The 22,052-nt window shown below is 43.1% G+C and overlaps 1 protein-coding gene across 2 annotated transcripts in view; it reads right to left on the bottom strand.

The window, feature by feature from the left end:
- The window catches only part of KANK4 (KN motif and ankyrin repeat domains 4), a 93,872-nt gene extending 72,055 nt beyond the window's left edge, over positions 1-21,817 (bottom strand). Inside the window, exons 1-2 of one of the 2 annotated variants that reach the window (XM_029617854.1) lie at positions 21,540-21,817; positions 20,927-21,025 (exon numbers count right to left, since the gene is read on the bottom strand). The gene's annotated coding sequence lies outside the window, so the exon portion shown is untranslated. The remainder of the gene's footprint in view (positions 1-20,926; positions 21,026-21,539) is intronic. The other variant, XM_029617853.1, reaches the window with a different exon arrangement.
- Positions 21,818-22,052: the final 235 nt, after the last annotated feature.

Here is a 22,052-nt window from a genome sequence, read left to right as displayed (position 1 = left end):
CATAACAATCCTGAGAGCAAACACAAAATGAGGCAGGGAGGAGGGTGTATGGTCTAGAACCTGCAGGGGCCGCAGGGATGGGGATGCATAGTCTAGAACCTGCAGGGGCCGCAGGGATGGGGATGCATAGTTTAGACCCTGCAGGGGCCGCTTCTGCACTCAGAGTAGAAGGAGAAGGGTTAAGGCCCATGGGGGCCGCTTGGGAGTGGGGGATTAAGAACCATGGGTCCACTTCTGCACTCAGGACTGTGATGGGGTAAGGGGAGAGATTAGAGCCCTCATAGACACACACATCAGCTGCAGCAGCTAACTCTCAAAGGGGCCGATGCAATACAGTGCACTCACACGAGCGCACTGTTTAACCCGCTGTCAGACGCTCGTTAAATAAGCGCTAATCCACCCCCTAATGCAATAGGGGGATTAGCGCCTATTTAACGTACGTCCGACGCGGAGTGAATGAATTAGCGCTCATCACGTGCAAATGCATGTGAATGAGGCTATTACTCATTCACTCCACATTCAAAAAAATAAATGTGCGTCTCAGATGCGCCTGCTTTCCACAAAATTCATTGCATTGTCCCCAAAGTGTAGTTAAATGTTTGCATTACCAGGCAAGTTAACACAAACTGCATGCGTTACTGCGATTCCCTTTTAATCCTAATGAGCTACTTTGTATGAACTTGTGTTTAATGCGGCTCATTAAAGATTTGCTGGCATTATGGCAATCTTTTAGCATTAACAGGTAGTTGGGGAGGACTCTGTTGTTACATCAGTGGGTCGGAAGGGAGACTGGCAGGGGATCGAGAGGCTTTGGCTAGCTTGTAGCTGAAAGTTCACCTATGTCTAGCTGACTAAAATTTAGCTAGCTAGATTTAGGTTTGGCACCCTACTGAAAATTGGCCACATGGGACAAATTTCAGTAGCCTGCCTAAGTGCAAGGTGTTCAGGTAGATTCTCTTTGAAAAATTAGATGGAAAGTATGGGGGTGCAAAAATAACCCTGTTTCTATGCCCCTTCCATACCCGTGGACCAGTCACGTACAATTTAAATTTCAATTATACTCATATACGGTAGTTTCTTCCCCAGATCTAACCCTACCCATGCGAATGATCCTTTGCGTTGCCGGTAAAACACATGCCTCGTGACAAACATGCAAACTTTTCATGCACTAAGCAGGACACAGTTCTCAAATGACCAGATCCATCCTCGTCACTCCACAAGTTACATGGGTAGATCCTTTGAAAATGGCTTTCTATGGGAGAAGCTTTCAGTAGCCCGACTGGGTGCAAAACCCATGGATAGTTTTGTACCTACAGACCTGGCAGGCAATTTTTAAAGAAAACTTCATGCTTAGGTATGAATTTTCAAAAGCGTATGTGCTTTTTTTTTTTGGCTTACTATGTACAACTCTGGAGACCACACCTTCAAAAGGATCTAAACAGGTTGGAGTCAGTGGTTTTCATTCTAAAGCATATGGAGATAGACTTAAAGATCTAAATACGTACACCTTAGAGAATAGGTGAGATAGGGGAGATATGATAGAGACGTTTCTCAAAATTTTCCATGCCCAGGTGCTGAGCTGCTTTCAATGAAAAGGAGGCTCTAGAACAAGGAGGGGTCATGGGATGAGGGTGAAAGGGGATAGACTCGGGAGTAATCTTAGGAAATATTTCTTTACAGAGAGGGTAGTGGATGCATGAAACAGCCTCCCAGTGGAGGTGGTAGAGACAAAAGCAGTATCTGAATTCAAGCAAAGGTTTGGATAAACACGAGGGATCTCTAAGGAAGTCATGAGATTATTAATGCTTCATTAGTTGGACGGGTGGGCAGGCCAGATAGGCCATATGGTCTTTTTCTGCTGTCACATTTCTTATGTTTCCATATGCGTGAAATGCCTTTTTGCAAGTATATACAGGCCTTAATTTACCCTGAGTTTGTATATTGTAAAAGTAGGCGCAGAAGCAATTTCACATGTCCATTTATGCAGACCTGAGAGAAGTTCCCGGGGGCAGAGTTGGGTAGGGGACCCATTTATTCTGCGTACTTTCTAGAATCAAAATGTAAATGTACAACGCGAACATTTCCACCTGTGCCGCACAAGGACTCTCGCGCACCCGCTAATTTTAAAAACAGAGCTTGTGCACGGAAGTCTGCTTAGATAATAAGAAAGGTCCCTGTGAACTCTGCACCTCCTTCTAGAGGCGGAGGAAAATGGGGAAAGGTACGCATGCAGATTTGAGACCTTACCTCCCTGGCCCAAACACTCAACTGCTACCCCAAGAATGCCTCTCTTTAATGTGGCTAAAAGTCTGCATTTTATGAACTCTGTGCACACAGACAGCCCAGGTAAGTGACTTTGAAAATTGCCCTCCCCATGTCTGGCACTCCTTTTTCCTTTGTGGTGTAAATATTTCCTTTTTCGTAACTGTAGGCCTTTCAAAATTCCAAATAAACTGCAGAAAGCCTCTGGAAGCTTTTGAATATTTTTGGACAGAAAGAAGTAAGGCCATAACCCAATAGCACAGTCCGTGTATGATGTTGATCCTCAGGCTCACCATCCTGCCCATCATGAGCTATGATACTTGGATCAACACCTTGAGGTCCATTTTCAAACTGGTTTGCCCGACTGTGTGGCACATAGCTGGACAAACTATGGGATTTAAAAATCCCTCTGGGCCGACTGCCGCTGATTTATCCGGGTACGTTTTTAGAGAGATAAAACTTACCCGGATAAATAAGAGGCGATCTGGAGCGGGGCTAATTTATCCAGGTAACTTGTCTGGATAATGCAGAAATATATTGTCCATGGAATTATGTAGGTAAGTCTGGTCGTGCTGCAGTCTGGTCCTAAAGTTATCTGGAGAAACAGCTGTGCTGTGAATATCCTGTTCAAGTTACTGGATACATTTATCCAGATAATGTACCTGGAAGCCTGTTCCCAAACACTGACCGCTCTAGGGGCCAATGTAATAAGTGAAATCGGCACCATTTTTCAGCGTGCCTACAGCCAAAGCAGGGAATATAATAAAAGCGTGGGTCCAGGAGTGGGACTGAAGGTGGGTAGAGCAGTGATCCATTACCAACGCGTGGGAGCTGGCATGGCAGATGCTGGTGAGCAGGGGAAATGCAGCAGCGATTTGGAAGGGGCCACAAAAGCAGGCAGCGTTTCCGACAGGTGCCTGTTCCCTCTGCGACCTCTCTTCAGGTTTCTGCTGCTTAATTTTTCAACCTCCAGACAGGCGCTTACACTTACATTGTGCCCTAACCCAGGCGCTAAAAAACCTGCACTAACACTAGCGTGGTCCTCTGCGTTGCCCATGAATAGTTAATTGCCTCCTTTGTATGGCATTAGCTTGGACGCACGCTAAACCAGTCGCGGCTTTTTTGAGCGGGTTTGTGCACGCATTTTTTCCCCGCGCAAACCATATTATATACACGCAAAGGATTAGCACGGAAAAACACCCGTAATACCACGTGCACAAACCCACAGCAGGTCTACCGCAGCTGATTACATCGGCCCCTGAGTCTTGTTTAATATTCACGATCAAATCTGAGCCATTAACTTTAGACAAATTGTGGGAGTTAATTGGGTGCATTAATCCCTAGGTATTTTATATAACAGGAAACCTATTTAAAAGGAAAATCTGAATTGATTGATTTTAATTGTCCTGGGGGAGGTGGGGGCACGTACAATTTTCAAAGCAATTTATGGAGGTAACAAGTATTTTGTTTGCATTGATTGGCCATCTGCAAATTTCCCTCCCATAATGCACTGCTCCATAATGCGCTTAACTTTGGCCACATGGAGAGATGGTGCTCTGGGGGTTGAGGGGTGCGTTTAGATCTGGGGAAGAACAGTACACACGTACTTTTCCAGCAAATATCTACCTGCAGAGAAAGCAGGAAAGAAAGAGACTTTGTACCTGTGGAAATTTTCAAAAGGAAATGCTGCAGCCGAATATTTCCAGATCCCCACCCAGCCTTTTATACAACTTGGAAATTTTGAACAGAAAAAACCAAAACAAACTCCAAAACATTCTGATCTTGTTTTGTTTGTTTTTTTTTTAAATCGTGGATCTAAGAGTCTGCAAATCCCCAGCTAGCTGTAAAAAGTAAGGAGCTGGGGAGTTTTTTTTGTTTGTTTTTGGCTACCTGTGAAATCGTGCAGTATCATCCTCTCTGTTCATCCCATCGTCCTAGCGCATGCAAAAACCTGCAACTTACTGCTAAGATTAGTTTGTGGGGTGGGAATGAAAGCGTAGGTGGAGATATCGGGACTGCCCCTCCCTCCAGTTATTAAAATCCCTGTGGCGGGCACCTAATTCATGCTAATGCTAAATTGCCTAGTGCACGTTACTGAAGGCAGTGTAGGAAGGAACAGGATCCAGGCATTTCTGACAAGACGAGGATAAACTGAGCAGACTCCCTCAGATCCTTTGACTTTTATTACATTTGCCAATAAAATTCTTCACGTAAATTCTGGGAGGTGGGGGGAAGGCGAGCTGGGAATGATTTTGAGATACGCTTACAATCACACATACCAGACTCAAGGAAGCAGAAATCGTCCTCATTTGTAAACATCCAACATTCTTTCAATATACCAAGAGGCGAGATCTTAAAAAGCAGAGGGAACCGAGTTGGCTTGGTGGGTCACTGACAAGTGGAGGAGCTTGGTTCGATTCCCAGGCCAAGATTCTGCTGCCTGAGCCCGGCTGAGAGAGGGCAATTCTCAGGTGTTGCTCAAAAGCGACACCTAGTGGCCAGAATTAGGGGTCACAGGAGCCGGGTTCCGGAGGGAGCCCGGCCCCCAGACTGCAGCCTCTGGCTGAGGGCTGCCTCTGTGCTGGTTGGGCTGGGATGGAAGGGCAATATAAAAACAGGGGCAAGCATCCCCGGGTAGTTGTGAGTGAAGGCTCACGGCATAGGAGCCTGGTGGAGGCCGATTCCAATTGAGCTGGAAAAGCAAAAGGAACAGGAGGAGACTGCTGGGCCGAACAGAAAAAGCAATGGAAGTTTGGCTGGTATCTAATCTGTCCTTGCAGCTGAATAAATAAATGGAAGCAAACAGAAGGATTTATAAACAAAACTTAGACAGCCATGATCATCAAAAAAAACCTAGAAACTTCCTGTTAAACTTCCTCTGAAAACTAAAAATATTTTGATTGCTAGTAGGCAAAACGTACAAAGGACTTCATTTTGTTTAAAAAAAGAAGAGGGAGAGACAGAAAAGAACTGAGTGGAAAAAGCATCTTTTATTCCTGACAGCAAAACCTGTTGCCTTTTTTTTTTTTTTTTTTTTAGCACCGAGCGCCAGAACTGCTGTTAGCAGCAGAAGGCAAATTGGAAATCGACTGCCATATTCTTATGGGATCATTTTTCGTTTTGACGCTGCTACAGCCTTCTTCCTACTCAGTATCGCATCGCAGATGAGCTGCACATTACTTTCAAGGGCCCTGGGCACAAGGTTTTGGGCTCGATGTAGCATTAGTCTGTACCTCCCCCACCAGTATTGCACTTCTCATGACCCTTATTACACATAAGTACATAAGGCTTGCCATACTGGGTCAAACCAAAGGTTCATCATGCCCTGAATCCTGTTTCCAACAGTGGCCAATCCAGGTCACAAGTACCTGGCAGGATCCCAAGCTGCTTATCCCAGGGATGAGCTGTGGATTTTCCCAAGTTTACGGTCGGACTTTTTTTCTAGGAACTTGTCCAGATCTTTTTAAACCCAGCTACACTAACATCTTTCACCACATCCTCCTATCTGTCTTAAATATATCATTTAGAAATTTCATTGTGTGTCCCCTTGTACATTTTAAAACAGCGAGCAACCGATTCCATTTTACCCATTCGATTCCACTCATTATTTTATAGACTTCTTTCATATCTCCCCTCAGTTGTTTCTTCTCCAAACTGAAGAATACTAACCTCTTTAGCCTTTTCTCATAGGGGAATCATTCCATCCCCTTTATAATTTTGGTAGCTCTTCTCTGTAATTTTCTAATTCCATTAGTATCAGGATGAGGAGCTATAGAGGAGCCATGGGAAACAAAATCTGCTGGTTGGTGATAATACTCTGGCATGCATTTTGCCAGCTGGTGGAAACCTAAGGAGAGTTGGCATGTTTTCTGAGACAGCTAGGCGATATATGTAGATGGGCCACAACCTCCCCAGCCCCTAGCCAATTGTTCAGGGAGCATGGCTGGGGGCAGCTCAAGCCTGAGATTGTTATGGTGATTTCCTGGAGTTCACCTCTAAGGCACTACCTTAACCTGCTCCTCACAAGATTCTCAGTGAACCATCTCTCTCCACTTCAATCTATCTAAAATTTAGCTGCATGACTTATCTTTCACCAAAGTTGCTACACCCTTATAGCCCCCCCTTCTCAAGTCATTACATTGGCTCCCCATCCATAAGTTTCTCTTATTCATCCACAAGAGCCTTCACTCTGCAGATACTTACTTCCACTCCTCTCTTATCTCTCCCTATAACCCTCATTCATGCTGTTCGTCAGGCAGATCACTCCTATCTATGCCTGTGGTAACTTAAGTGGTAGCAGCTTGGAAACAGCCAGAGGAAAAAGGAGACACTTCTGGCTGTTCCTTAAGTGCAGTTTATTTATAGTAAAAACAAAGTGCTGTGCAAAATAAAACAAACAAATTAGGAAGCTCACCTTGAAGTTGAGGTATCTCACAAATACTGGGTACAATACGTAGCAGGTCTTAGCATATTCCTGGTTCCTGTCTGCTCCCTGGGGCCTGTCTAACCCTCCTGGGCCCTGCCAACTTATATTAGGCTGAAGGGATCTTCCCTGGGCCCAGAATCCTTGGCAAGGCTGGTCCTTAAGGAAGATTTGGCTAGATCTCAGTGGCCGATCCCTTAAGGTAGATTGAGGGAGTTTTCAGTAAACTCCTTCACAATGCCTTTCTCCTTTATTGCCAATTCTCAAATCCATGCTTTCTGTCCTGCTGCACCATATGTTTGGAATAGACTTTCTAAGTTGGTGCATCATGTATCCTTTCTTGCCTTATTCAAATCCAGTCTAATAACCCACCTGTTTTGAGACTGCTTTTAAATCTTAACCCCAAATTATCCTCTTTTCAGAATAATCCCATGCAGACATACAAGTTTGTTTGTGGTCCATTAAAAAATTCAGTTTAATCAGTGTATTAGTTCCTGTAGACCAGTGGTTCTCAGCCCAGTCCTGCAGACACACTCAGCCTGTCTGCTTTTCAGGATAGCCACAATGAATATACATGAGATAGATTTGCATGCATTGCTTCCATTATATGCAAATCTAACAAATCTATATCAAGCATATTCATTGTGCATATCCTAAAAACTCAACGGATTGGGTATCTCCCAAGGCCTGGGTCGAGAACCACTGATTACAGAGAATGTAATCAAAATAAACAGAATGCAAATTAAATGCAACTATCTTTAACCAGATGTTACCCCTAACCTCTATAATATCTTATCAGACCATAACATCAGACTTTAGTGGAATAGTCAGCATTATTTTTGTAAATACCTAGAGGCAATCTCTTAGCCTCTTTATAAATGCAAGAAGACATTTTTTTTTTAAAGTCAAGAAGACTGATATTCTTTTCTTATTTTTTTTAACACAGGTATTGTTTAAAAATAAACTCAGGGTGCGTTAACTTAAAGCTAAAATGTAAAAACGAAAGTGGCTGGAACTCCCCCCCCCCCCCCCCAAAAAAAATAAATCTACTTCAAGTCTGCATTTTTGTAATATCTTTCAGTTCATATTGTTCAAATATATTGTTTTAAGATTTGTTGGCCTAAAGCATCCAAGAGTATGTGCAGGTCATGACCCTAAAGTATTACTGAAGCATGAAAAGATTTAAAAAAAAATAGTATAAAGAATTTAATTCTAAATTCCTACCCCATCTGGATTGCATTTTAACTGTCCTTTTGATTTCTAGAATCAAGGGCTAGAGCTGACCACAGCTGCACGGTCGTTTGGCAAAGACTGAGTTATGACAGTTAAAAAAAAAAAAAAAAAAGGGAGTTTCCCTTCAGATCAGGAGTTTGAAAAAGTACATTGGAGCTGGGGGAAGTAATATTTAAAGGCAAATTTTAAAAGCATTACATGTGCATAAATTAGCATATAATGTGGGTAAGTGGCCGCTACGCGCATATTGTGTTCTTTACAAAAGCCACAAATACACACATATATTCACTTTCCACGCACAAATATGCATTGCACAAAAAAAGGGGCAGTCTAGAGGCATTGCAGAGCACGGCCAACATGTGTGCACGTAAGTTGCTCTTAAAGCCATATACGCATGTACCTTTTCCAGCTTACTCGCGTATTTTTTTTCCATCTGTTAATTATCTGGCGTAAGTGGTAATAAACCTGCTCATTGTGCAGTACTGACCGGGGGGGGCAGGTCTGAGTAAACTGGGAGGGGTTCAGGCTGAAGAAGCAGAAGAGTCCCGATGACCTGGGGACGGAGGGAGTGAACTGGTGGACTAATTGATTAAACCTGGTAATTGCCTCGACACGCGCACATTATAAAACTGGCCGAGCCACGTGTGCAAACCAGGACTCGCCCGAGTAAGTCCTCGGTTACTTTTGCACGTAAATTGTCTGCGCGCGTGTTTAAAATAAGCGGATAAAATATGTTGAAATATGCGTAGACCTACATACGTGTGCATGCTGTGTGACTGCCCGCATACATGGGTGCACCTTCGTTTTTCAAAGTTATCCTCTTAAGGGTAAGGTCTCAGATTTAAGGGCTGCCTGGAGGAGCAGGAAACGACAGCTAGCCAGAGGGCTCCTGAGTTAGATGGAGAACGGATGTTGGAATTAGCCGACTCAAAGTAAGATTGCAATCAGGATGAACATGGAGGCAGGTGGGAAGGAACAGCACAGATCACCCAAATTTATGAAATGGGTGAAATGGAGGAATAAATTAGCTACCTAGGATCTGATTCATCAAAATATTTTTCTCATAGATACTGAATGAGAGAAACACTTTAGTAAACCAGGCCCTGGATGGTTCCATGAGGTTAAACTTTTTTAAAATTGCCTCTCTACAATGTTCTTTCGCCCTAGCTGGATGGACTCACCACCAGGGCACTATCAAGCCACGGCGAGAGATCATTGAAGTAATCTCACCTTAGCCTGACTTTCCTCACTCCAAATCACGTCAAAACTTCACCGAGGTCTACTGTGCTGTTCGTACGTCTCACTCTGCGTGTAAAACTGGCCCCCAAACCCTAGACCACAACCAAATCCTCACCTCGAGTTTCTAGCTGACCCTCCTATAGTGGTATAAATACTTGACTACCATGAAAGCTTTATAAAGATCTCTCTCTCTCTCTCTCTCTCTCTTTCTTTCTCTCTCTCTTTCTCTCCCCCCCAATAAGGAAATGCCTGTCTGGACACTTTGCAAGTAGCAAAGCACAGATATTGTGGGGTGTGAAAACTTTAACACACGGTAACTCTGAGATTATCATAGCCATGCCCCTTTTCCTTAATTCATCAAAACTTATCGCATTTTTGATAAATCTAGGCCTTAGCTGGCTAAGTGGCGCTTGTAGACTTATCCGGCTATCTGAATTTGCTGGATATGTAGTGCTTTAACATTTATCTGTCTAAGTAGTGCTTTCTTTCAGGCTTATCTGGCTATCTGACTTAGGGCCTGATTTAGCAAGGTATTTTTCCCACAGACACAGAAAGAGAGAAAAGCCTTGGTGAATCAGGCAGTTAGGGGGGTAAATCTGAAAAATGCTACATAGACAGACAAGTGGCGCATTTCAGACTTATCCAGCTAAGTTGTGCTACTTGGCCAGATATATCAAAACTCATCTGGATAAGCGGTGCTATTTAGCCGGATACGTCTGAATTTGCGCGGTGTGAGTTTTTGACACACACGCGCCTGTTCGCACGCATACGTGCGTATATTTTATAACCTATACAAATCATGCACGCAGGTTATAAAATACTGTAGGAACTTTGCATGCATATGGGCGTGCATACATACCTTTTAAAGTTATCCTCATTGTTGTAAGGCAAATTTGTATCTCAAAAGACTGAACTTTGCCCTTTTTCATGTAAAATGTGTAATTTTTAGTTATTTGTGGGGAGGGCTGGGAGTGTGTGTGTGTGTGGGGGGGGGAGGGCATGCACAAAGCTGCAAGGTTTGTCTAGGGTGCCTAATACCCTTGGCACCGGCCCTGTTTTCAGATTATAGTGAAGCAGGCTGTACTGTAAACCAAATTGAAGCGGTGGAGCACCGGAGAACTTCCTGATTTAGCTGCAGCAGAGGGGATTAGTCGCCAAGAGGATGCTCGCTGCTGTAAATAAATGCCAGCCGCCATGAGGTGGCTGGTAAGGTATCGACCTGACTTTGCGTTGGTTCCGAATTAAAGTGGCGCGCTTGTTACAAAATAGCAATATTGATACACAAGCCAATGCACGGGAACTCATCCATTTGTCTAAACACGGCTTCATAAGCCAAATTGTGCATTGGGATCGGCAGGAAGGAACTTACTGGAGAGGTCCCTGAACCACACGTGGCTTGGCTAGGATTTACTGGTGACAGGGCACTCTCTGTGGCGGGCCCAGTATTCTGGGATTCCCTATCCACTTATCTGAGAGTCATGCCTTGCCTCCTTACATTTAGGGAGGCTTCGAAAAACCTATCTATCTGTTTAAGCAAGCATTCCCTACGGAAGGATAGGCTGCAGCTATACTCCATCATTAACGATGAACCCTGCTCTTTATGACTTATAGCAGACAAGCAGAGCTAATGTTGTTTGTCTTAGTTTGCTGCTTTATTATGTATGCTTTAAACTGTTGTACTCCGCCGCGAAGCTGTCGCGATGGGCGTGGATAGCAAACCTTTTAAATAAATAGAACAAATGTGCACTCAAGCATTTGGCGACTCTCTAGAATGCCAAAAAACTTTTTTTTTTTTTTTTTTAAATGATTTTATAACTCTGTTTCAGAATTAAAGTGCTTACAGTCAGCATAATAGTAATGCACATGTATGGAGAGGCTGATGCGATGCATTGGTAGCCGGGTTTCTCTTCAGGCTGGTTCAGGGCCTAATTCGCTCACATCAGGTCTGTGCTCCTTAGATTCTCTGGTGTGAGAACAGTTTAGCAGAAACAACAGTAAGGAGCTTTGCTCCAACCCCCAATTATGGGTTGTTTTCTCCCAAGAGCTTGATTACTTTAGGGGCAGACAGTTGCCTCGCAGCGAATTTGTATCAAATTAAAATTAAATACAGAATGTGTTCAATTTAAAGTCAACTCAAATATACAAGAGTCTAAATTTTGTGTAAGACGCTGGGAAGCATTCAGATTGGGGTCACAGAGGGAAGGAGGCATTTGGTGGAGCCTTTCCTGTCCCACATGATATTTACAGCCCTTGCCTCTCAGCCAAGTCCACTACACCATTTGCTCGAGCATTTTTCCTTTGGAACTCACACAAAATGGTGCTCAGCTCACAAACAGGCATCAGATCTGCTGTGCCCCAACAGGAGGTTACAATTGGAACGTAATTTTCAGCATTCAGTAATTATATGTTCTATGTACATTTTTTGTATTTATTTATATAGAGAGAGGTGGTGAAGGATTAAATACATAAGAACCTCAGATTTGCCATACTGGGTCAAACCGAGGGTCCATCAAGCCCAGTATCCTGTTTCAGGCAGTGACCACTTGTACTCGTCAGGATGACAAAAGGCAAATAAATTCCCTGCTGCTTATCCCAGCGATAAGCAGTGGTTCTTTTTTTTTTTTTTTTTTTTTTAACATATTTTAAATTTGATTTTGATTTATATTCCACCTTTCAGCCACTTCAAAGCAGATTCCATTCAGGTACTGTAGGTATTTGTGAAAACAAGGAGAGCCTCGCCAAGCGGAGCGGAGTTGCTGAGAGCCCCCTTGATGGGAAACTGGAAGCGCGTCAGTGGTCGTGTCAGATTCGGCCGGCACCGTTCAGTGTATCCCCTCATGGCTCTTCCCAATGTGGTTTGTGTCGGTTTTTTTTAAATTGTCCCCATAAGGACGGCGGGATCTTATTAACACGGGTGTCCTGTAATTTTACGGGATTGTGCTTGGGGAGGTGAGGGGGGGGGCTCATTATGATTGCTGAATTTAACTGTCATGATTTCAACGCGGAGACCATGTGGGCCTGTGCCCCAAGTCTTTTAAGCGAGCTGTAACGCCTCTGCATCTTGCCCAGTTGTGGCCTGCATCGTGAGTTCACAGAAATGAGGGGAAAATGTCACCAGTTCCCTCAGCCCCTCCTAAAAGTATCGGAGGAAAAGTAGGACCTGCTTATCGCACAAGAATGTCAGAGGAGAGCCTCCTGAGTGCAGCTGTTGAATTTAAGAAACGCATCTGCTTGGGTGGTCAGACACCAGATTTTATCGGAAACCATAAGCTAGCAGTATTCAGCCTTTTCCACTCCGCCAGCCATCTCTTGGAACGCCGGATTCTTATCCCCTCTTCATTTTATTCACACATTCTCAGCATTAGCTCTGTTTCATTTTGCAATGCCCCGGCAGGGTACTGAAGTGTGCAGGAGGTCACAGGATGGCCCGGAAGAACCACAGGTAATCACTGAAACAAACAATTCCAGCAGCACTGGTGGGTCTCATCAGACCTAATCCATGTAAAATTATGTATTAAGGTTAATGACATGCAGAAAATCAAGGAATTCAGTCAAAACACACACTTGATTTATGCAGATGACTTTAAGCTATTAACCTCTTGGGGAGGAGAGGGGGGAGTTATATCATGTACAATTAATCCAAAATCTGCAGAAACTACTGGCAGAATCAGCGGGGCCGGTGCATGCATATTTGGCTCCTAGGGAAACCTTTAGTCATTCACACACACACACACAAAATATTTAACTATTGGTAACTGCTCCAATACAGCGCTCCCTCCTACCGGCGGCAGTGGATCCAGCACAGTGCTCCCTTCTTTGGCAGAATTGGCGCTGGCATAGAACTCCTCTGGATCTCATGCCAGTAGGATTTCGTTGTCCCTAAAATCTTGGCGCGCTAGGCGATCGCCTAGTTTGCCTAATGGAAGCTCCAGCCCTGATAATCAGGGGACATTTTTCTCAAAATATAGGAGGGTACGTAGGCAGAGGCACACAAACCACTTGTGCTGACAGCAAAAATGACAGGAAACAGGCGCTGACAGATACACATATCTGATATTTACGTCCTATATCTTTTTCTATAAATACTTACAGTCAATACCACATCTATAAAATTCAGGTTTATGTTCATTTCCTTTTACTGCACATATTTTGGTGTCCCAGTTTTTTCCTATATCATCCTATGCATTCTTATACTTTGTAAGCTAGACACAAAACATTTTAGTTGACTGGCCAAAATCTGCTGACAATTGGGTTTTTAATTAACACTTTATAACAGTTGCTGTGCAGCAAAACTGCCTGCTGTTGCCTTACGTAATATCCATGAAAAGACTCACAAACCCCAATTTATCTCCAGGCCTTCCTTTATCATGAAAAGTTATAAAGCAAAACTCTAAATGCCAAGGTCTGTTCCCTCAATATCCTATATTCTGTATGGTTGAAATTTCAAATAACTTCATCTTTTTAAATGTAGACCAATAATTCAACTGGAATTATTATAGCAAGCTGAAGTCTAGGTCCTTTGTTACCTCTATGAGTTAAAGCAGTTTCATTCATCAAAATGTGGATGTACCTTCAACCATATCTCTGGATTCTTTTAAGTCACAAAGGCCTGGATTCACCATTCTAACGCAGAATAGTGAATCCAGCGAAAACGGGGTGCGGGCCTGCGAAAGACGGCAGCCATCACACCACTGCGGTGCGCCGACTGATGGCTTTCGTACCGAATAGCGACACCATAAAAAGTGTAGTTATTTGGCGCGCTACTGGCGACAATAACGTGTCTTACCTTATCGCCGCCAGCGAAGACAACGCGGAGTCAGCCCTTCGCTGCCCCGACTCCTCCCCTAGCAAGCTATCACACACAATAAGCAATAGAAAATGACCCCCAAAGATTGCACTGTCCCCATAAGAATGTTAAAATTGCAAATTAGAACAATGTGTAACATTTATTTATTGGGCACAGAGTTCTAGAGATACACTTACGTTAATGCATATTGGGATTGCGATTACAAAAATCATCTTGACTCATTAGATGAATTGCTAGGAAAGGGCAATTGCCAACTTAGAGGCAAGCATCAGACGAATTTTTTTTTTTTACTTTATTTTTAATGAATTTGAGATTGATAACACAAGAAAGTACTTGATTAATAAATATGAGAGACAACATAAAAGAAAAGAAGGAAAAAGAAAGAGAAAATATATGCCTCAGGCATTGACAAAGGAAAAATGTGGGGGGGAGCAAGACAAAGAAATAATTAAAAAGTACAAATCTGGGAAGAAAACAACATTAAAAAAAAAAAGTGATTCTCCTACAGGACCAGGATCTACATTAGCCATTATCTGCATGAGAATCCAAAAAAAAATCTTAATTGAGAAGGCTCCAAAAAAATATACATTTCCCAGAGGAAAATGTCACCAGGCATTTGCACGGATAACACATAACAAATTGTGCACCTCTGGACAAAAAAATGTTCTTTCGTTCTTGAGATATATGGATAACATCAGGGTACACCCAGATCTGTTGATCATGAAACAACGATAATCGGTCATGAAAAAATAATCTGAGGAAAGAGTTCCAGTCTTGGGGAAAAACAAGAGAGACCAAAAGTGTTCCTCTAGTATTCCGTCGAATTTTCAAGGAACTTTATCAAGTCCAAAGGATTGGATGCGCTTGATCGGGCTCCATATTTTCCCCTCTCATCTCCAGAGGAAGGAAAAACACCTTAGCAATCGGTGCCATAGCTTCAGGGGAAATTTTGACATTTTCCATAGCATATTTTTGGAACAAATCAATTGGGGCAGAAACAGACACCAGGGGAAAGTTTACAAGCCTGAGATTTAAATACCTGAGAGCATTTTCCAAATTTACTAATTTCTTTGCGTGCTTAGTTTCCCCTTAAACCACCAAGCTAGTATGAACTTTCTGCATTGAAGTCATTTGTTTGTCTAAGACCTCAAATTTCTTAGCACGAGAGGCGCCCCAGCCGATTTGATTGAGGATTTTTTTTACAGTAAAGTTTTAATTTTGTAAGGCCCTGCTCAAGTGTCTAGTGTGTTTTTGGGGACAGAGATGGTCTCTGCAATAAGGTCAGCAAACAGTGAGTACATTCAAGCAAGAGTGAGAGAGAGAGAGAGTGAGAAAAAGACTTTATTTTCCCCCATGCTATGCCTTGGGTCCTGGAGGTTTAGTCTCCTCCGCAACTCAAAGAATTCACGCCCTGAGGTGAAAGGACTGGTGCACGTGAACTGGAACTTAGTCCTAGAACTAAGTGTGTCCTCTGCAATGATTCGGCCCTGCACTCCGAATTAGGGGGCTACACAAGTTTTGGTAATGTAGCAGCTCATTAACTGAATTTGCATGAAATTTCGCAAGAGTAAATTTATGCACGTAAGTTAGTACATGCAAAGCCAAAAAATGCACAAGATCACTTCACTTGCAAAAAGAGGAAACTTGTGCACGTTAGCCCAACTTAAGTGCACAAGTTGTTTTAACGTGCAAAGCAGAGTTTGCGAATTTCAGCGCGCCTTATACATCAGCCTAGCAGCTGTCACCCCCCCCCCCCCCAATGATATTAAATAGTGCTCTTACTCGCCCTATCTTCAATGTCAGAAAGTAAGACTTTCAGAGAAGACTAAATTCAAGAGAAGAAACGTATCAAAAAAGGGCAGGCACTATGGCCATTAACGGCTATTATATGTATCAAGTCATTTGCCAGAACAGACATGTTGTATTTGTTAGGTATGGATAATAAGAACAGACGTCAACAAACACAAGAGACATATGATCCAATGGTGGTACTGGATACACTGATTAGAAAGAAACTTTGCCTCTTCGTGGTCAATGATTTCTTCTGCAGTACAACATTTTTACAGAAGGAAATACATGGCTTTGGCATGTCTTCAGTCACAGATAATGGAAGTTGGTGGAAGCCAACACCAACAGAAGTTGAACTCCAAGATGGCCCTGCGCTGGATGACTACTGTCTATGAAAAACTAATAAATGGACTTAATAAATTATTTAGACTGCTCCAACTCCCTAACCAAGTAATTAAAAACCAGATTCAAAAAAACCACATTAAACTGAAAAACTAGGGACTCTACTTTTTATTTTAATATGCAACCTGTGCATTTGCCCAACTCTTGATAAAATCTACTCACTACATGCATAAATAATCACGACCTTCTAATCACCTAAGAGCTGCAAGACCCTGGAGAGATACAAAGTGAGATAAAATGCATAAAATATACTAAATCAGTCTGAACTCTAATGAGCGTAACACCAGCATAGTCACACACGGCATGCTAGCTGAGTATAGGGAGAAAGGGGAGAAGAGAATCCCTGCACAAAATATCACACCGTTTTCCAATTCATTTCAAGGACAGCACACTAGGTTGTGACATATGTTATTGGGATAATAATACAAGAGTCAGTCAATAACTTGAAACATTTTTCATAAACAGAAATCATAACACACAGGTCAAACAAATGCGCAAAGTAATCACAGCAATTTCTTAATTAGCAGCAAAAGTTGCCTCAACAGAGCTAAATTGTAATTGGATAGCTCACAATTTCTTTGTACCTTTTTCAGACTTTTTAAAATGCTGAACTAATATCACTGAGGTAAATATTCAAAGCTACTTAGCCAGATAAATCACCAGCTATCTGGCTAAATGGCAAGTTTTTGAATATTTAGTCACTTAGGCTAGGTTTTAGCCGGATAAGTCATTATCCGGCTAAAATCTAGCTCGATAAAAATGAGGCAGTTCTCGTGAAGATATCCGGTTAAGTAGCAAGTTATCCAGCCACCATGACCGGATAACTTTAACACGGTTATATTTACGCATAGCTGGTTAGGTTTTAAAGTTAACTAGTTATATGTAGCCAGAAAACTTTGTGAGAGTATATTCGGTGGGATGTTTGTCCACTAAATATTTGGGACAAGTTATCTGGCTGGAAGGCAAATAATGAAAAAAAAAAAAGAACAGCAACTGCTACAGAAACAGATATTTCATGAGCTATTTGATAAGCCCACCCCCAAAAAAAATATTATTTGGAACATCCCCAACCCTCACAAAAAAAAAGAAATTTGGAGAGAATGGGAGGAGGTGCCAAAAGACATTTCACCCTAGACATGCCTACATATAGCAGAGTTGATGCAGCTTGGAAGGCTGCTGCAGCTTCGTAGAATATATTTACGTCTGTGGAAGCGACTGCGCTACTTAAAGAAAAAAAAAGTTTTACTCTTTGAATAAAGATAAGAAACCTTAAATCGTTTTCTTTTTCAGAGAGCAACCCTCCAAAAATAAACAACAATGTTCCCTTATTTTAAAAGGCTGACCAAACTTTTCCCTGCACAATATACTTTCAGTAGGCTAGTGCCTCGCTTCCAGCCAAGGAATCCTGGTATTCCCTGTTGGCTTTCTTAATGCCTACATAACCTATAGACTCTCTCTCTTATCCTGTTTTTTTTTTTCTTTTTTTTCGCCAGGAAGTTTTCTTCCGCTCCTTTGTACTTCCTGTTCAGTCCGACCAAGGCCGTGAGCCTTCATTTCCAAACAACTGGGGATTTTCTCCCCCTCTTTTATATCAGCCTCAGCACGCCCAATCGGGTCATTGCAGCAGTGGTCCTGGGCCAGGTCCATGCACCAGGGCCCTGTAATCATGAGCCCTTAATCCAGTCACCACTAGATGTCCCCACTGCATAATAACTAGGAGGGCGCCTTCTCCCTGGGTAACATCCCCAGACCTGGCTGGCCCAGGAAGTAGAAGAGCTGACCTAGGCATTTAACTCAGGTCTTGCACAGAGAACGTAGCAGAACTGCTGCCGAGCCATCGGGCCTACCAATCCACACATTTTCTTAAACATTTATGCAAACCCTTTTAGCTGCCTCTCATCTACTCAAACGCACAGAGTGCTACCACCGGACTACAATGCAAAGAGTGGCCTGGCCTCTGAGAACGTTTTTATCCCTCTGAGCTTCTGCGGTGCCTATCGGAGAGCAGTGCCCTCCCGCAGCATCTTCTTGGCAGACTCAGCTAGAGGCTAGAGGGCACCTTATGTCTAGCAGTGCTATAGAAATGATAAGGAGCAGTAGTAGTAATAATAATAGTTTAGGATTGTGACTGCAGGAAAAATAGCTGTTCTGACCTTTTAGCAAGGTAATATCCTATAGCAACATTTCAACAAGACTTTCTGAATTCACCCTCTGAACTGTGTTTTTCAAATATCTGTGTACAGATACAGAAAGCATGGCACTTTATTTATTTTTTTTTAATAAGGATGGCAGGAAGGGGCGTGGTAGCGTGAATAAAGAATTACTCGCTGTTATTAGAAGCTGCCTCTAAGCATCGTGCCACGCCGGTCACTTCACCAGGCAGTACAGGGCTGTTTCAGTTTCTCCTCCCAGAGAGACCCACAAGGATTCCGTTTACGTCCAAGGAGCCAAGGAATGCAGAAAGTGGGTCTGGGGGTGAAGAGGACGAGAAACTTTCTAAAAATAATTCATGTGAATTTGTAATTTACAGAGACATTTGAAGGAGGGAAGGAAAAGGGGTGCTGGCAATTTGTCTAGGAGTTTTGGTGGCACTGAAACATAAGAAGAGTCCCAGAATCCCATCTGAGCCTATCAGGGTCCCTCGCAAGTACCAGGCAGGTCCTAATGGGGAGATCCGTTTCCCGTTGCTCACTCCCTGAAGTAAGAGATAGCGATCCCCAAGTGTGCCTGCCTAACAATTGTTGAACCTGCCCTCCAGAAACTTAATTCAAACCTTTTTTTTAAACCCAGCCAGCCTTCACCACATGCTCTGGCAACAAATTCCATAGCTTAACTGTGCATTGACTAAAAAAAAAATATTTTTTTTTTGTTTTAAATCCCCTACCAGTTTGTTTCATGGAATGTTCCCCACTCATAATACTATTTGAAAGGGGACATATCAGTTCTCTAGTAACTTGCTCCACATGCCTCATGATTTTTTAATCAACCTCTATCATAGACCCTCTCACTCACCTCTTTTCCAAGCTGAAGAGCCCTAACCTGTTTAGCCTTTCTTCAATATGTAGCCGTTTCATTCCCTGTATCATTTTTGCTGCCCTCCTCTAGTTCTGCAGGAGCAACCAGAACGGCAGACAGTACTCAAGGTGTGGTCATATCATGGTATTATGATATTCACCATATTTTGATTTCTGTTTCTCTCTGAATATTTCCTATCGTTCTGTTTGTTTATTTATTTATTTATTATTTTTATATACCGACATTCATCTCAATTGAGATATCGCACCGGTTTACATTCAGGTACTGTAGGTATTTCTCTATCCCCAGAGGGCTTACAATCTAAGTTTTTGTACCTGAGGCAATGGAGGGTAAAGTGACTTGCCCAAGGTCACAAGGAGCGACAGCAGGACTTGAATGCTGGTCTCCTGGTTCATAGTCCTCTGCTCTAACCACTAGGCTATTCCTCCTCCCTGCTTTTTTGACCGCTGCTGCTCACAACTGAGGGGTGCCTATGTATTGTCCACAATGAGTAGAAGTTCCATTTCCTGAGTGGTATCTTAATATGAAATCCAGAACTGTGTAACATGCCAATACAATCCATGTACACTGTACGTGGTGTTGCGCACTATTGGATCGAATTAGCATGTTACACAGTTCAAGATTTCACATTAAGTTACCACTCAGGAAAAGGAGTCACATGCCAATACAATCCGGTGGTGCGCAACATCACGACCAGCGTATATGGATTGTACTGGCATGTTTTCATTTGATAATATGTCGGAAATCAGCCATTGCAAAAAACCGGCACATCTCAAGTGATGGAAGTGAATAACTGGCAAGCCACCTGTTTTGGCCACTGTCGGAGACAGGATGCTGGACTTGATGGACCTTTGGTTTTTCTGTGTCATTGCTCTGACATGTCATAAACCGTGAAGCCTGCTTTCCAGGGAGGACATCCACCATCAGAATGATATTTCTGTTCCATGTTTGGAACAGAACTAATCACTGGTGAAGAAATAAAAAGAAAATGATGCAGTATTCATTTAGCTGCATAACAGCTGTACACAGGTCTGGCCTTATGATTAATGGGAAATAGATATTTGCTATCCATATTCTGTGGTGCTCCACTCCTAGGTTTTTGCTTCACCGTGTGCAGTTGGTTAGAGCCAGGCACCTTCATGAGATACATTCTTCAGTGAATATCAACTGACCCTTTCTTTTTTGTGAATTTCACATTATACAGCATGAATCTCAAATCAGAAATACAGTATGAATGACTAATTAATAGAAAGGTCATATGTACAGAATTTTGGAAAAATGAAGCGTCCCCAGGGATGAGGGGGTTGACTTTTGCTGTTTATTTTATTTTAAGCATTCTCAAAGTTAAAAAAAACAAACAAAAAAACAATAGTGGAATTCCTCTCAGTCCGAACCTAGGCTACAATAGGAAAACTGTGAACTTTTCATGAGGGTCAAGAGATCCAGCCCCCTGAACTAAATCAAAGTTGTTATTTTTGCCTAGAGATAGACAATTTGCTTGTCCTTATCCAAAAATTTACCTTCCAAAGGGGAACAGTAACTGTACAGTAACTGGGCTTTGATAGTATTAGTGTACAGTAGGAGGTACTAAAGCCGGGCCAGAAGCTTTCTCTAATATAAGGACTCAGCATCCCTGGGTACCCTCCTCACCCCTCGCTGTTACCGCACCTCAGTGTAACACTCAACATCACAAGCAGTACCTGATATGCTCCAATGTACTGTAAACCCCCCCTCACCTTCTCTTCATACCCCCAAGGTGATCTGCACAGATCCCTTTGGAAACACTCAGAAGAATCTTTTGTCGACCACAGTACAGTATTTTGCCATTCACGTTCCTAAAAAATAAGCAGTCATGTTTGGGCACGTTCAAGGGCAAAACAAATATATATTTATTTTTTTTTAATGCAACACAAGAAGGCCAGGAAACTCCTGGTTTTGTGCAGTTGCTGGCCCGGCCCAGTCTGGTTCCGATTCCTATCTGCTGAGATGAGTCCTCAGGACCTCAGGGCGCAAAAAGAATTCCCAGAGCCGACAGACACCAGAGCCCCTCCCTTACCAAACTTCTCCCTCGGAACCAGAGCCACCAGTTCGGATCGGATCCCCGTCTGCCCGCATCACCCCCCTCCTTTTATTCCAGTGACGTCTCCACCTTATCCGCAAAAAGAGCTCCTGCCTGTGTTGAAGAGATTAAAACACAATCTGCCAGTCTGCAGGGATCTGACAGCTCCGTAAAAGTAGGGGCTCCTTTCCTCAGGAGCAGATCTCAAGGCTGTGGGCAGACGTTACTGCTGCAAAAAATGAAAGCAACCAGGCCAGTCCTTGAGAGCTATTTTGGAAATCTTTCCTTACCTTGGGTAGTAGATGAAGCTTTTAATTCGCTCCCCGTGCAATTCCTCTCTGCCGGGCTGTGAGCCTGTGAACCTCTGCCTCCCTCCCTCTGCTGGCTCTTGTGGTTTTTAATGCATTGCACACTCACACACACACACACACACACTCACACACACACACACACACACACACACAGACTGACTGGGAGTGGGATGAGGCTTCAGACGGAGATCGCAATCTGACTTGCATTTCTGGGTTTGTAATTGCTGTATTTTAAAACAAAACAAAACAACCCCGAAAGACCCTGAGCTCTTCTGCACACAAGCAGCGCGGGCTGACTTTTTAAAACCATAACCCACTGTCTGATTCCAGCTAATCCGGGGCCAGTCTGCACACCGGCGTAGGAAATAAACCCCCACCGTTGAATTCAGCGAGGAACAAACTAGGGGTGGGAGGGGGGGAAAGATAAACCTGATCAGGACTGGTAGCTCTAACCCCATAAGAGAGAACAATCGATGGGAAGTGCAGGGGCAC

Source organism: Rhinatrema bivittatum, chromosome 10 (genome assembly GCF_901001135.1).
Source record: "Rhinatrema bivittatum chromosome 10, aRhiBiv1.1, whole genome shotgun sequence".
Taxonomy (NCBI): Eukaryota; Metazoa; Chordata; class Amphibia; order Gymnophiona; family Rhinatrematidae; genus Rhinatrema; species Rhinatrema bivittatum.
The sequence above is the reverse complement of the archived record's forward strand: the minus strand, read 5'-3'. Positions and strand labels throughout refer to the sequence as shown.